The 13,118-nt window shown below is 42.5% G+C and overlaps 1 pseudogene; it reads right to left on the bottom strand.

Moving 5' to 3' along the window:
- Positions 1-10,587: 10,587 nt before the first annotated feature.
- On the bottom strand, positions 10,588-11,711 carry LOC147456647 (germin-like protein 5-1 pseudogene; annotated as a pseudogene).
- Between the last annotated feature and the right edge of the window lie 1,407 nt (positions 11,712-13,118).

Genomic DNA, 13,118 nt, shown 5'->3' with positions numbered 1-13,118 from the left:
TATAGCAAAGAGGCTTTGGTTTCAAGGTCCACCACTTGTCCAACCTTGCTTCCATTAATATAGCAAGGAGGATTTGGTCTCAAGGTTCACCACTTGTCCAACCTATGCAAACCTTTTTCATGTTGTAGCATGATTTTTGGTTTGAAGACTATTTTTCTATAACTATGGATTTAACAATGTAATCTTTTTACTTACAGGATGGACTTCGAATCTGGGGAGAAAGTACATATGATACTTGACAATGAAATCGTTGGTATTGGTTGTGTGTGTAGAACAGATCCAGATTCCACTTGTGGTGGTACAAAGATAGGGCTGGGAAATGTCTCCATACTAGTGGAGGAATGCTTGAAGGATGTGGTCCTACCTTTTCCTACAATGGATACTTCATCTCTCCAAGGCTCATTATGGAGTGCTGTTCGATGGTCAAAGCTTCTTTTGCAATCTTTTGTATTAAATGGGAACGTAATTGATCCACACGAAAGCTACAATGGTGATGAAGAACATGATCATTCTGATCCTCTAGTTACAGATGCAATACCTATGACAAGCCCAGAATTTGAAGCAATGATTCGAGAGTCTTGGAGAAATCAGAGGGTCCTTTTAAAAGATGACACAATGATGCAAACCATGAATGAAGGGACCATCTTATATGTATTTCCACATGATTATGTCAACTTTCAGGAACTTGGTCCTGATTGTGTGGGTGTGGGTATTGAAAGAGAAAATGCAAGCATTGATGATGTGGTTGAAGTGGGTAGCATCACTTTGCTAAAGTGGCCCATCAAGCAGACAACAATGTTGAATGGGAGCCCATTACAACGCTTTGTTCCTGTTGATGGCATGCATGCTACATATGAGGATGTATCCAACGATGGCAATGTTGGAAAAAAACTTGATGGGAGTAATGTTGTCCAGTTGTCAAGGAAGAGACGATACACTTTCATGAACAGGACTCAAAAATCAAAAGCAGCACCAGCTTCGACTTTTTACCTTTCAAACAAATCAATTCAAAGGGTATCATGCATTGATTGTTGTGCACAAAAATGCTGCCAATTTGCAGATCGTGATATGGTGACAAGGTTACGACAACAATTTTGGGGAGAGTCTCAAAAATCACGCACTAATTATGTTTATGATGTTCTTTCTATATGTTATCAGAAAGATGAGAAGTCACGATACCAATTCAGGCTAAATGGCTCTATTGTTTGTTGTAGAGCATGGTATGAGCTACATGGAATACCAAAGACATCATTTTATCGATACAAGGAGAACTTTGAAAATGGTGTGCACCAATATGTACATGGGAACACATGTACATTGAGAAGGGGACTTCAACATACTAGTTTAGCAAGAGCACTACTAAATGAGTTTGTGGAAAACAACTCTGAGAAGATGCCACATAGAAGTAGAACACTGCTAGATGGCTCAAGAGAGACTCAATTGGTGATTCCATCAACATACAAACAAGTGGATATTTTATGTGAAATCAACACGACACTTGACCAAATGGGCTATGAGAAGAAGCTATCCCAATCTTCTTTTGGTAGAATTTGGAACAAAGAGTACCCACATGTCACTTTAACAAAGACGAGTGAGTTCTCTAAGTGCAATATTTGTAGCTCAATCAAGGCAAGGTTAGAAGCTAAACCTTCTCTTGAAGAGAGAGCTCTTCTCTTGAGGGAGAGAGAAGTTCACATGGCACAACAAAAGAGTTGCAGAAGCCTATATTATGCATGGCGCACGTATTCAGAAACTCAACCACAAAAATATGTATGCATAATCCATGATAAGATGGATCAAAAGAAGACTGCCATTCCTAGATTACGCATTGTTCCCAAGGGTGTGGATTCAGGATATAATCTGCAGGTGGCATTGATTGGCATGATCACTCATGGACATGGAGAAGGTCATTACGGACACTTTGTCTTGAATGGTTTGTGGCCAGCTCATCCAAATCTTACAATTGGCTCAATTGCTAATTGTTTACATAACCTCGAGAGGATAGATAAGCATCCTCTTGGTGATCTAGTAACAAATGGACTTCCAAGGAGCAATATTTCACTACTACATGCTTTGAACTCAAGGGATGCTTTGGACTACCATAACTTGAGTGATGGAAAAGAGCCCATTGTGCAGTCGTCAGAAATTGCAGAAGAGGAATTGGGGTCAACATTTCGCAGATTGCCAGAGAACTTGTTGCTACAATTGGATAATTGTGCAGGGGAAAACAAAAATCGATACTTATTTGCCTATTTGTCAATGCTTGTTGCAAGGGGTGTTTTCAAAACTATCCAGCTGGGATTTTTAATGGTTGGGCATACACATGAGGACATAGACGCCATGTTTAGTAGGTTTTCAGAGAAGTTGAGAGTTACACAAACCTATACTTTGCCACATTTGATGGATACATTACGAAACAGCTCATCTTCATCTCCAGCTCCATTTTTTCTCACAAAGATCCCCGATTTCAAGCAATATTGTGATGGCTATCTTTGTGATGGACAAGACATACTTGTTGGACATTCCAAACCGCTTCAGTTCAGGTTCTTTATGCAGGATGAGACACCAATGATGCAATATAAGGCACATGTAGGTGTATCAAGTTGGAGTGGAAGTATTTGCCTTTGGAAAACAGACACAGAAGGCAAGCCAATGTTACCACATGGAGATCCACCTCTAGTACAAATGGCGGAGTATGTCAAGGCCCACGAAGAAGTCATTTTGGGGCTAAAGAACTATATAAAATTTTGGAAAAATTTAGGGAATGGTTCAAGTATTCCGCGATATTATAGACCCGTGATAGATTATTGGAGTAAGGTAATTGAAGAGATTGGAAAAGCAATCATATCAGAGGGAGTCTTGTATGAAATGTTTTGGCCAAAAACTCAAGAATATTCTCACCTACAAAGCACTACAATGAATTTGCAACAAGGAGCAGAAAGATTCCTAGGCCTTGAAGAGTTGAACGATCATTTTTGTGGGCCTCAACGAGATAGGCCAAGGGAAGAGTTTGACCCTATGTCTGATGTGCACCAAGGTGACTTTCTTATGCTTGTTCCGAGTGACACAGAAATCTATCCAGTGTGGCTTGCAATGGCTTTATCTGACATTGATAATGAGCCTACATCACCAAACTACAGAAAACTCTTGATTCAATATTGGGCACCTTGCGCGAGAAAAAGTGGGATGACAGATACTCAAGCTTACAGTAATTGTTGGAAGGGTTATTGGGCTGTCAACTATAAGGACCCACAAGTGTGGGAAACTATAGATGCAATTGTTTGGTCTTGGAGACCCAACAAAGAAGGACCATTTTCTAGAATAAAGATTCTAGAAAGACATGCTCTAAAAGCCAAAGAAGGCCTCACTCGTGCACATCAGACACACTTGGATCAAAGTTCAGATATGGTATCAAATGTGGAGTAGAATTATGTGGAGCTTCTATTGTGACTATACTAGTCAATTTGTAAACAAAATCTTTTTTGTATCTTCCTTTGTTTTATGTAATTTATAGTTATTATTCAAATCCATGTGTTGTACATCCTCTTGACTTTTGGTGTTTATCAACACCACAATCCTATGAGATTTTCACTTTATTTACTAGCCACACACCTCAATTTTTCCCACTTTAAGTGGAAAATTCCCAAATTACATGAATTCGGTCGATTTGGAGATTCCCATAATGTGAGATTTTTACCAAAATACCTAATATGGTCTTTGCTCTTCAGCGATCGATGCAATACTTTCTCGGACAATGCCCGGCATCGAACAATGCCCGATGCCGTGCATCACGACCATCCTTCGGCATTGGTGATGATGATGATAATGATTTTAGTTTTAACTTTACTTCATTTTTATTTTGTGATGAGACATTGTATTAGATCCACCAAGATTGTATGAGTTTGGTCTCATAGGTCATTTTGGCCCTTGGTCCTTTGAAGACGTTCAATATAACATTTCATTTCATTTCATCTTGTTTCATTTCATCTCCCCTCGTTTTGTCTTCCACGTTCTTGCATCTATACGTGAGTGCTCTCTCTCTCTCTCTCTCTCTCTCTCTCTCTCTCTCTCTCTCTCTCTCTCTCTCTCTCTCTCTCTCTCTCTCTCTCTCTCTCTCTCTCCCCCCTTCCACGGCTTCTCATCTCCAACAACGTAGTAGGGGCGATCTTAATTTGGCATGGGTGATTCTATGCATTGCAAAAGCAAGGACCATTTTGGTATTTTGGGATCTACCCTTGCTCCGGATCTGCTAAAAACAGCTTTCCTCTTGGGCATCGTACCTTGGAATGCATCGATTGCGGCATATGCCCATAGGTTGGCCATCGTGGGCATTACGGAAGGAGTGGAGGTAGGTATCAAATTGACTCCCATAGCTGGATGGTGCTGCTATGAAGGCTGTATTCATACTATCCATATTAAGCTCTGTATTGCGTGATATCCACATTGAACTTTGTATTGCGTGCCAAAAAAACCAACGGGTGTTAGTGCGAAGGCTATGCCAAAGAGATCTTTTTCCTTTGCATGATGTCTTGGGATACCTTCATGCGACGTTAGAATTCTCTTCTCCTTCTTCTTCTTCTTCTTCTACATGATGTCGTCAATGCGCAGATAGGGGTGTCATCGCCTCGTTTGTCTTGCCCTGCGAGAGGTGAAATTGCGCCGCTAGGGGTGAACGGCATTGAGAACTGCTATGCGTTGCCAAGGCAGGGGTAGAGGCCTTCAATGCATGGCCTCAGCAGGGAGGATCGAAGGCAGACAAAGACATAATTTTTTTTTTTGCCCAAATAGGAGCTGGTTGCTGCCTTGCGACTGAATAGAAGGAGAAGAAAGACAGAGAGATCGTACACCCACGTAGGAGTGAAGTGGAGGGGAAAAAAACTGGGGATGACTCTGCACATGTGTCTCTCTCAAAGCACTGGAAGCAGTGTTCGGGAAAAATGTGATGGGCATTATGGAAGGAGTGGAGGAGGGTATCGGATTGGTAGTCCCACAGTTGATGGCGCTGCTATGAAGGTTGTATTCATACTATCCATATTAACACTAAGTTGGTAATGGGACACTTTTATGTCCTGTTAAGTAACCATGTTAAGTAACCATTTTGCTTGAATTATGTCAAGAGTTTCAAAATGGATTTTGAGGTGCTATCTTTCTAGAAAGTTGGCTCATAAGCTGAAAAAAACTCGACATTTTTTTGGAATATCAATTTCATCTTTAACCTTGTCCTTGCACAACATTTTGCAACCTAAACTGTGTGAAAAAATGGGTCCTGTTTTTGTCTTTTTTCAACTTTGTGTAACTATACCACTCTAGAACTCATGTTTTGTGAGGTCTATAATTCTAGAGAACTATCTTTAGTACTCCTCAACATGTCCTGATGCTTCTAGGGAGACATATATGTTAATGTTGTAAGTTATGACCAAATTACAAAAATTGTCAAATCCTTTTTTTTAAAGCCAATTTTAGCTCTTTTATGATTTTTTTGGTGGCTTTCATGATATCCAAATGCAGTTTTGATTTTCTATGTGGCATATTGTAACATAAAGCTAATATTCCTTGAGTTTTGGGGCACCTAATATCCTATTTTTCATAGTACACAATGATGGTTGATTTTTTCAATTATACAAGAAAACAAAACATTCTAGTTTATCAAGTATAGCCTTCTCAATATTGCTATTTTCTTGTGACAACTATATGAATTTTGTAGGTAGTAACCATATCTAGTCATAAGGATCAAATTTGCGTAGATATTGAATAGTTTCTATGGGATTCTACAGCTCATAATGTTGAACCCAATTTTTTCATGTTTGCTCTATTTAGCACTTCATCTTCGTCCCCAAGATTCCCCTTGGTAAAAGATGTATCATGCTTTTGACATGTTCCATGGCTCCTTATGAACCTAAAAGCCAAATAGGCAACTAAGAAAACATGCATATATTATTTGTATTGAGTGTAGCTATAGAAACTTTGATGATAGGTTCACAGAATGGTAAAAATTCAACTTTTTTGTACCTATTTCTTTTGGCAAAACAAAAAATAGTGAGTGAAAAGTAATCATATGTTTAAATCACCAATCCATTGAAGTTAACTAGGGAATTTATCTCAAGTCCTACAAAAATCCCTAATCTTAGTTTTATGCAACAAAACATAAGAAATGACTGTTTGATGAAAATGTACTGGTTCATCAACTTTGGAGGTCTAGTGTGACCAAAAGATGAGAAATTTTACAAGTTTCTTAATTTTTTCCATGTGTAGTAGGCCTTGACGTATAACCTCATGAAAGGAATTTACAAAATGAGTGGATCTACTATGGTTTTGGAGGTTTTTTTCAAAATTTGAAAGGACACTTTTATGTCCTGTTAGGTTACCAACCTAGTGTTAAGCTCTGTATTACGTGATATCCACATTGAACTTTGTATTGCATGCCAACAAAACTAGCGGGTGTTAGTGCGAAGGCTATACCAAAGAGATCTTTTTCCTTTGCATGATGTCTTGGGATACCTTCCTGCGACGTTAGAACTCTCTTCTTCTTCTTCTTCTTCTTCTTCTACATGATGTCGTCAATGCGCAGATAGGGGTGTCATCGCCTCGTTTGTCTTGCCCTGCGAGAGGTGAAATTGCGCCGCTAGGGGTGAACGGAATCGAGAACTGCTATGCGTTGCCAAGGCAGGGGTAGAGGCCTGCAATGCATGGCCTCAGCAGGGAGGATCGAAGGTAGACAAAGACATAATTTTTTTTTCTGCCCAAATAGGAGCTGGTTGCTGCCTTGCGACTGAATAGAAGGAGAAGAAAGACAAAGAGATCGTACACCCACGTAGGAGTGAAGTGGAGGGGAAAAAAACTGGGGATGACTCTGCACATGTGTCTCTCTCAAAGCACTGGAAGCAGTGTTCGGGAAAAATGTGTCTCAGCTTAATATCGGTAGAGGTGCCGCTTGTGGGGAGAGAGAGAGAGAGAGAGAGAGAGAGAGAGAGAGAGAGAGAGAGAGAGAGAGAGAGACGCAGCCTCAACTGTGTGTGTGTGTGTGTGTGTGAGAGAGAGAGAGAGAGAGAGGCGCAGATTGTCTGGCAAAGAGAGAGAGAGAGAGAGAGAGAGAGAGGCAAAGGTGCCGCCTGTGTCCGGCACACACACACACACACACACACACACACACACACACACAGAGTGCCCTCAGTGCTCGCGAAAATCAATTTTCCAAACATGCAAAATTCCCTTTCTCCATTTTGTCAAGAGGGAATTTTTTAAAATTAGTTCATTTCTTCATGTTTTTACAATATTTTTCTCTATTTGGGGCGGACTTTCTCCCTTTCCGCTTGCCCTCTACCGGCATTTTTGAAATTGAAAATGACACGATATTAAGCTGAGACACATTTTTCCCAAACACTGCTTCCAGTGCTTTGATGGAGAGAGAGAGAGAGAGAGAGAGAGAGAGAGAGAGAGAGAGAGCAACCCGTTTGTTCTTGCCGGCGAGTGTGTGTGTGTGAGAGGAAGAGAGCAACGTTCGGAAAAAATCAATTTCGCAAATATACAAAATTTCATTTGGGGGGTAGTTTCAAAGAGAAAAAATTTTAACGATTTTAACTCCATTTTCTTGAATTTTTTGCTAGTATCTATGCATGAGAGAGAGAGAGAGAGAGAGAGAGAGAGAGAGAGAGAGAGAGAGACGAATTCCAAAGTGCGGAATCCAGTGCTCGAGGAAAATCACTGAATTCCAAAATGCGGAATCCAGTGCAAAATTCCTTTCCTCAATTTTGTCAAGAGGAACGTTTTTAAAATTAGGTAATTTTCTTCAGTTTTTTACACTATTTTTGTCTATTTTGGGTCAGAATTTGTGTAGAGAGAGAGAGAGAGAGAGACGCAGCCTCAACTGTGTGTGTGTGTGTGTGTGTGTGTGTGTGTGTGTGTGTGTGTGTGTGTGAGAGAGAGAGAGAGGCAAAGGTGCCGCCCGTGTCCGGCACACACACACACACACACACACACACACAGAGTGCCCTCAGTGCTCGCGAAAATCAATTTTCCAAACATGCAAAATTCCCTTTCTCCATTTTGTCAAGAGGGACTTTTTGAAAATTAGTTCATTTCTTCATGTTTTTACAATATTTTTCTCTATTTGGGGCGGACTTTCTCCCTTTCCTCTTGCCCTCTACCGGCATTTTTGAAATTGAAAACGACACGATATTAAGCTGAGACACATTTTTCCCAAACACTGCTTCTAGTGCTTTGATGGAGAGAGAGAGAGAGAGAGAGAGAGAGAGAGAGAGAGAGAGAGAGAGAGCAACCCGTTTGTTCTTGCCGGCGAGTGTGTGTGTGTGTGAGAGGAAGAGAGCAACGTTCGGAAAAAATCAATTTCGCAAATATACAAAATTTCATTTGGGGGGTAGTTTCGCTTAGGCCTTGTGCGACGAAATCCACGCAATCTCTCAGTCACTGTTTCGCTCAGGGTACACTTCCTGAAGGCGCCAGAATGCAGAGGTTTCGACACGTGGCAAGGGGGGGCGGAATTCCCTCCCCCTTTATCTATTAGTATAGATGGTTGACGATATTCCAAAGACCTTCCTACCAAATACGAAAGCCAATATTGTTGCATTTGTCTAGAAATTTGGTAGCCATGACTTGAGCCTAAGTAGACCTCCTATTGTAATGAAAATAATATTGAGTAAAAAAATATTTCGATGCTAAGTAAATAGCAAAGTTGATGCTTCTCTGTAAAATTTTTGGAAAAATGATTTGATGTCACAAGTATCTATACATTGGCAATCAAGCCCAAAATCATATGACATCGCGAAGTAATTTCAAGATCCAAAAATTATGGAAACACGAGCAACAAGTAGAATATCAGTCTATATGAAAGGGCTCCAGCATAAAGTCCCAAGGCTCAAAATGATCTAACCAAAATATTAAATACATGAACCCTTTTTAAAAAAACATGGTTAAATACTCCGATAGTGTGGAGATGAAGCAATCGATGTCGTTCTTGGTTATATCCGATTGTAGATGCCATGTTGGCAACTTTTCCCACGAGCTTCCCAAGCTTCAATAGCTATCTCAGCTATGGTTGGTCTCCTCACTCTGATACCATGATGAGAGAGAGAGAGAGAGAGAGAGAGAGAGAGAGAGATGTGCACAACAAAATACATTTTCTCTATTGAAAATTAAGCTTTACAAGGTTTTATAGAACTATGGGCTCATGCATGAGCTAACCAACACCATTGACTGTCTCAACCATTGGTGAAGATGGTGCATGGTCTTGAGGTTTTAGTCTCACATACTGAACTTTGTACGAGTATCTTCCCCAAACTAGATCTTCTCTCTCTCTCTCTCTCTCTCTCTCTATCCTCACACTCAATCGATACTATTGCAAATCTACGTGCTGTCATTGCTTGTTGTTACATGCTGTAGATTAGGCACATCGTTTTTGTTGTTATTTCAATTTTTTTGAAGCCATTAAGATTACTTTTATGAGTACTCTAAGACTTAGTGCAATAGAAACTTCTCAAAAAGAAGATTAAAAATATATATGCAGAGAGCCAAGGTCCTTAACTAAACGTTACATAGCTAACATCTACACGATGCCCCCGTTTCGTACATGTTACAACTTGCAAAATTAGACAAACCCAAATACGATTTAATAGGTGTCTAGAGAGTGAGAAACAAGATGAACAATGCTCATGATGGTGCAGGGAATGGTCGCCTAGTGACCATTCCCGTTAATCATGGGCGATCGATGAAGGTCAAAAGCCTTGATTACGAGAATGATCAATAGGCGACCATTCCCGACCGTCAATGGTTGAGGAGGGGAGCCAATGATTATAGCGTAGTGTGAGTGAGGTTGGCTACGACAACTTGCCATGCCAAGTTTCCATGGAAATTTAGCAGCACATTAAAGAGAAGAGAGAGTGTTCCTTTTTAAGACAATTGGAGGGAAAATGTCCGCCAGAGAGAGAGAGAGAGAGAGAGAGAGAGAGAGAGAGTGTCAAAAAAGTTTGGTCTTTTCTAAATTGGAAGGGGGTCACTTTTTCAAATTTTGTCCTCTAAGTGTGGTTTCCTTTGTGCTCCAACCCCTTGACGTAGAGCCCAATTGGAACTTGTTGGCAACATATTGCCCCTTTCTTTTTTTTGGAAAACCATTCATGGGAACTTAAAAAGTTGCCAACATGTTGCAAACCTGGTGCTCATGTGAACTGGCTCACAGTTGCACAGTCGCTCAGAGCTCGTGGTTAGTTTACGACGCCATTGATTGGCTGCATGATTAGTGTTATGCAAAAACATTCCGAGTGCTGACCTGTTGTCGCCCCATCGGAGGCTCACAGCTTGGATTTCGTGTGCTGATGTGTCGTGCATCTGACGGCTGCAACAGAAAACAGAAATTCTGGGCCAGCATGACGTGCAGATGAACGATACAGATCAGCAAACCCCCCCCCCCAGAGACTCGACCTTGACGGCTTGCTAAAATAATGAGGGAGACACAGGACATACCTACGCAAATAATGATCCTTACACGCTCGCTATGCAGACTCCAGAGACTTCACAGTTCACACACAGAAAACACGAAGAGAAGTATCATTCAGTGAAGAGGAGCGGGGAAAGACCTAAAACAAAACCTGGAAAATTTGTTTCATTGAAAGCTTGATGTACAGAGGTTAGGTAGAGTCACAAATGATGATGAGAAAAAGACACTTATTGAGCAGTGAAACAGCAAGGGAAAACAGTGTTACAAAACAACATTCCGACCGGTCCGGCAGGCAGCTTGGCTATGTCTTGCGAATGACCTCCATCAGGTGCTTCACTTCGCCCTCACCAATCTGGAAGGCTTTGGAGAGCACAGCCGACTCTATAGGAGGCATGGAGGCGAACGTGGCACGCGCCACCTGCGATGTGCCAGGATTCTGGCTGGTGAGTGCGGCGATGCCCAAGGCAGCCTCGTCACCTACGTTCAGCTGAAAGTGGATGAGGCCCTTGGGGAAGAGGAAGAGGTCGCCCTGCACGATAGTCTTGGCGAAGAGCTTGTTCTCGGTGGTGACAAATCCCACGTAGAGAGACCCCTTCTCCAGGAAGAGCAGTTCTGAGGCGCGCGGATGGATGTGTGGAGGGTTGAGACCGCCCACCGCGTAGTCGATCCTGGCCATGGACACTCCGAAGGTGTTGAGCCCTGGGAATTTGGCCACATTGGCCAGCGTCACCAGCGCGCCCAGCTTGCTACTGATGTTTCCCGACTTGCTGATGACTGTGGAGGAGAAGTCATCCACCGTCTCCAGCTCGGCCGCCTTGCACACAAACCCGTTCACCTTCACCGTTGAGTTCAAATCCGCGACACATATGTCCTGCAACGGCTCTGCGTCCCCTGCCCACACGCACACGCTCACGCTCACCACCGCTGCCACCGCAAGCAGTGACAGGAGCGCAAGCGAGGGCGCATCAAATCTCTCCATGCGGGCAACTTCTTAATCGAGTGCAGTGTGGCTTGGCTGCCAGGCTTTCTTGGCTCTACCCCTATTCAGCTTTGGCCAGGCCACTCTATTTAAGCAGGCCCAGCATGGTGGGTAAAGAAAGCAACTACACCTCTCACGCGCACACACAGACTAGGAGAAGATGATGCATTGCAATGTCGCTTCCGCTCTGGCCCTGTTGCTGCTCTTTGCCGTGGCAGCAAGCAAGGCTATGCACACAACCAGAATGCGTAATCACACCCACTCCCCTCCTCTACTAAACCGTCACTATCTACATGGTTTTATATTTCACACTACTCGCCGCCCGCCCGGGATGTGGATTCTACCTGAAAGGACACGATGGCCACGTCCTCCTCCACTTCACCGCTCTCCGCTGGACTCTTATGAGAGTCTTTCTCTCTCCTGAGTCCTCATGGATTGCATTTAACGCAATGCTCAGAACTCGAAACTGTGATTGAAAGTCCTCACCGGCTGCCCGTAACTTTTGAGTCACAACTTTTACTTTTAAGGACCCTTTCACGCACAGGCTATAGCCGAAACTTAGGGTGCATTCAGATTGCCGCAACGCGCGCAAAGCTCCCTGCCTTTTCCAAGACAGCACGCTTCACACTGGACAGCCCGTATACAAGACGAAATCTGCAGCTGGAGGAGAAATGAGGCACTGAAGCCTTCTTGGTTATCGCCATTGGATGCGCTATTGTGGGGACAGAGGTTCAAAGCCTCTCCGCAATCCGCCGTGTTGAAAAGTGCACGGACCTTCATCTCGGTCAAGGGGGGATGGCCGCCCGTAGCTTTGGTAGGTCCGGACACTGCACAACTTTTCTAAACCAATGAATTTGTGCCAACACACGGATGTTATGCGAGTTTTTGGCAGTCTGAGTCGTACCTTAAAAATGTCCAAAAAAGTCCCTAAACGACCACCCTTCCTCCTTGTAAAGAGAAGTACTAGCAGAATTTTGCAAATATGTTGGATTTTTCAACGGTTTTTCTTGCTTTCACCTTAGTTTGAAGCCTGGCTAATAATGTAGGTTTTCAACAAGCTCTAGGCTAAGCCAAAGCAAACTTTTCATGTACACTCACGATCATGGAACATCACTTGCACTTGCAGTCTCCCTGAGGAAAGATACATCAGCCACATGCTCTATCCAATTCACATTACATATCTCCAACTAGTAGCTAATTTGTGCCAATCGATCTGTACTTCGAGTTCTATTCATGATCACAAGCATATAGTATAGCCATGTCTATGCACCTCCACTACACATAGTCATATTGATTAAGGTGTCCAACAATTCCACAATTTCATGTATTCAACTATTAAGGCCTATGTTGCTACAATCGAGTGGATGGATGAGCCAGATGCTAAAGTGGGACACCATCCCGATCACATGCTTTGATGGACATGTAGTTGAGTTCGTTGCTGAGTTATGGCTACTTTCATTGGAAACATGGGAACCCCCCCCCCCCCCCCCCACACACACACACACACTCTCCTCTACTTACTGCACCTTACACACCTAATCAAAATGGAATTGCAGAAAGGATGAATCGAACGATTCAAGAGCAAGTCACAACCATGCTTTCTATGGCGAGCCTATCTCAAGGTTTTTGGGCAAAAGCAATACTCACGGCTGTCATATTTGAAACTTAGCAAGGAAGATTCTCTCAAGACAG

This window comes from Adiantum capillus-veneris, chromosome 6, assembly GCF_014529385.1.
Source record: "Adiantum capillus-veneris isolate H3 chromosome 6, ASM1452938v2, whole genome shotgun sequence".
NCBI classification, from domain to species: Eukaryota; Viridiplantae; Streptophyta; class Polypodiopsida; order Polypodiales; family Pteridaceae; genus Adiantum; species Adiantum capillus-veneris.
The sequence above is the reverse complement of the archived record's forward strand: the minus strand, read 5'-3'. Positions and strand labels throughout refer to the sequence as shown.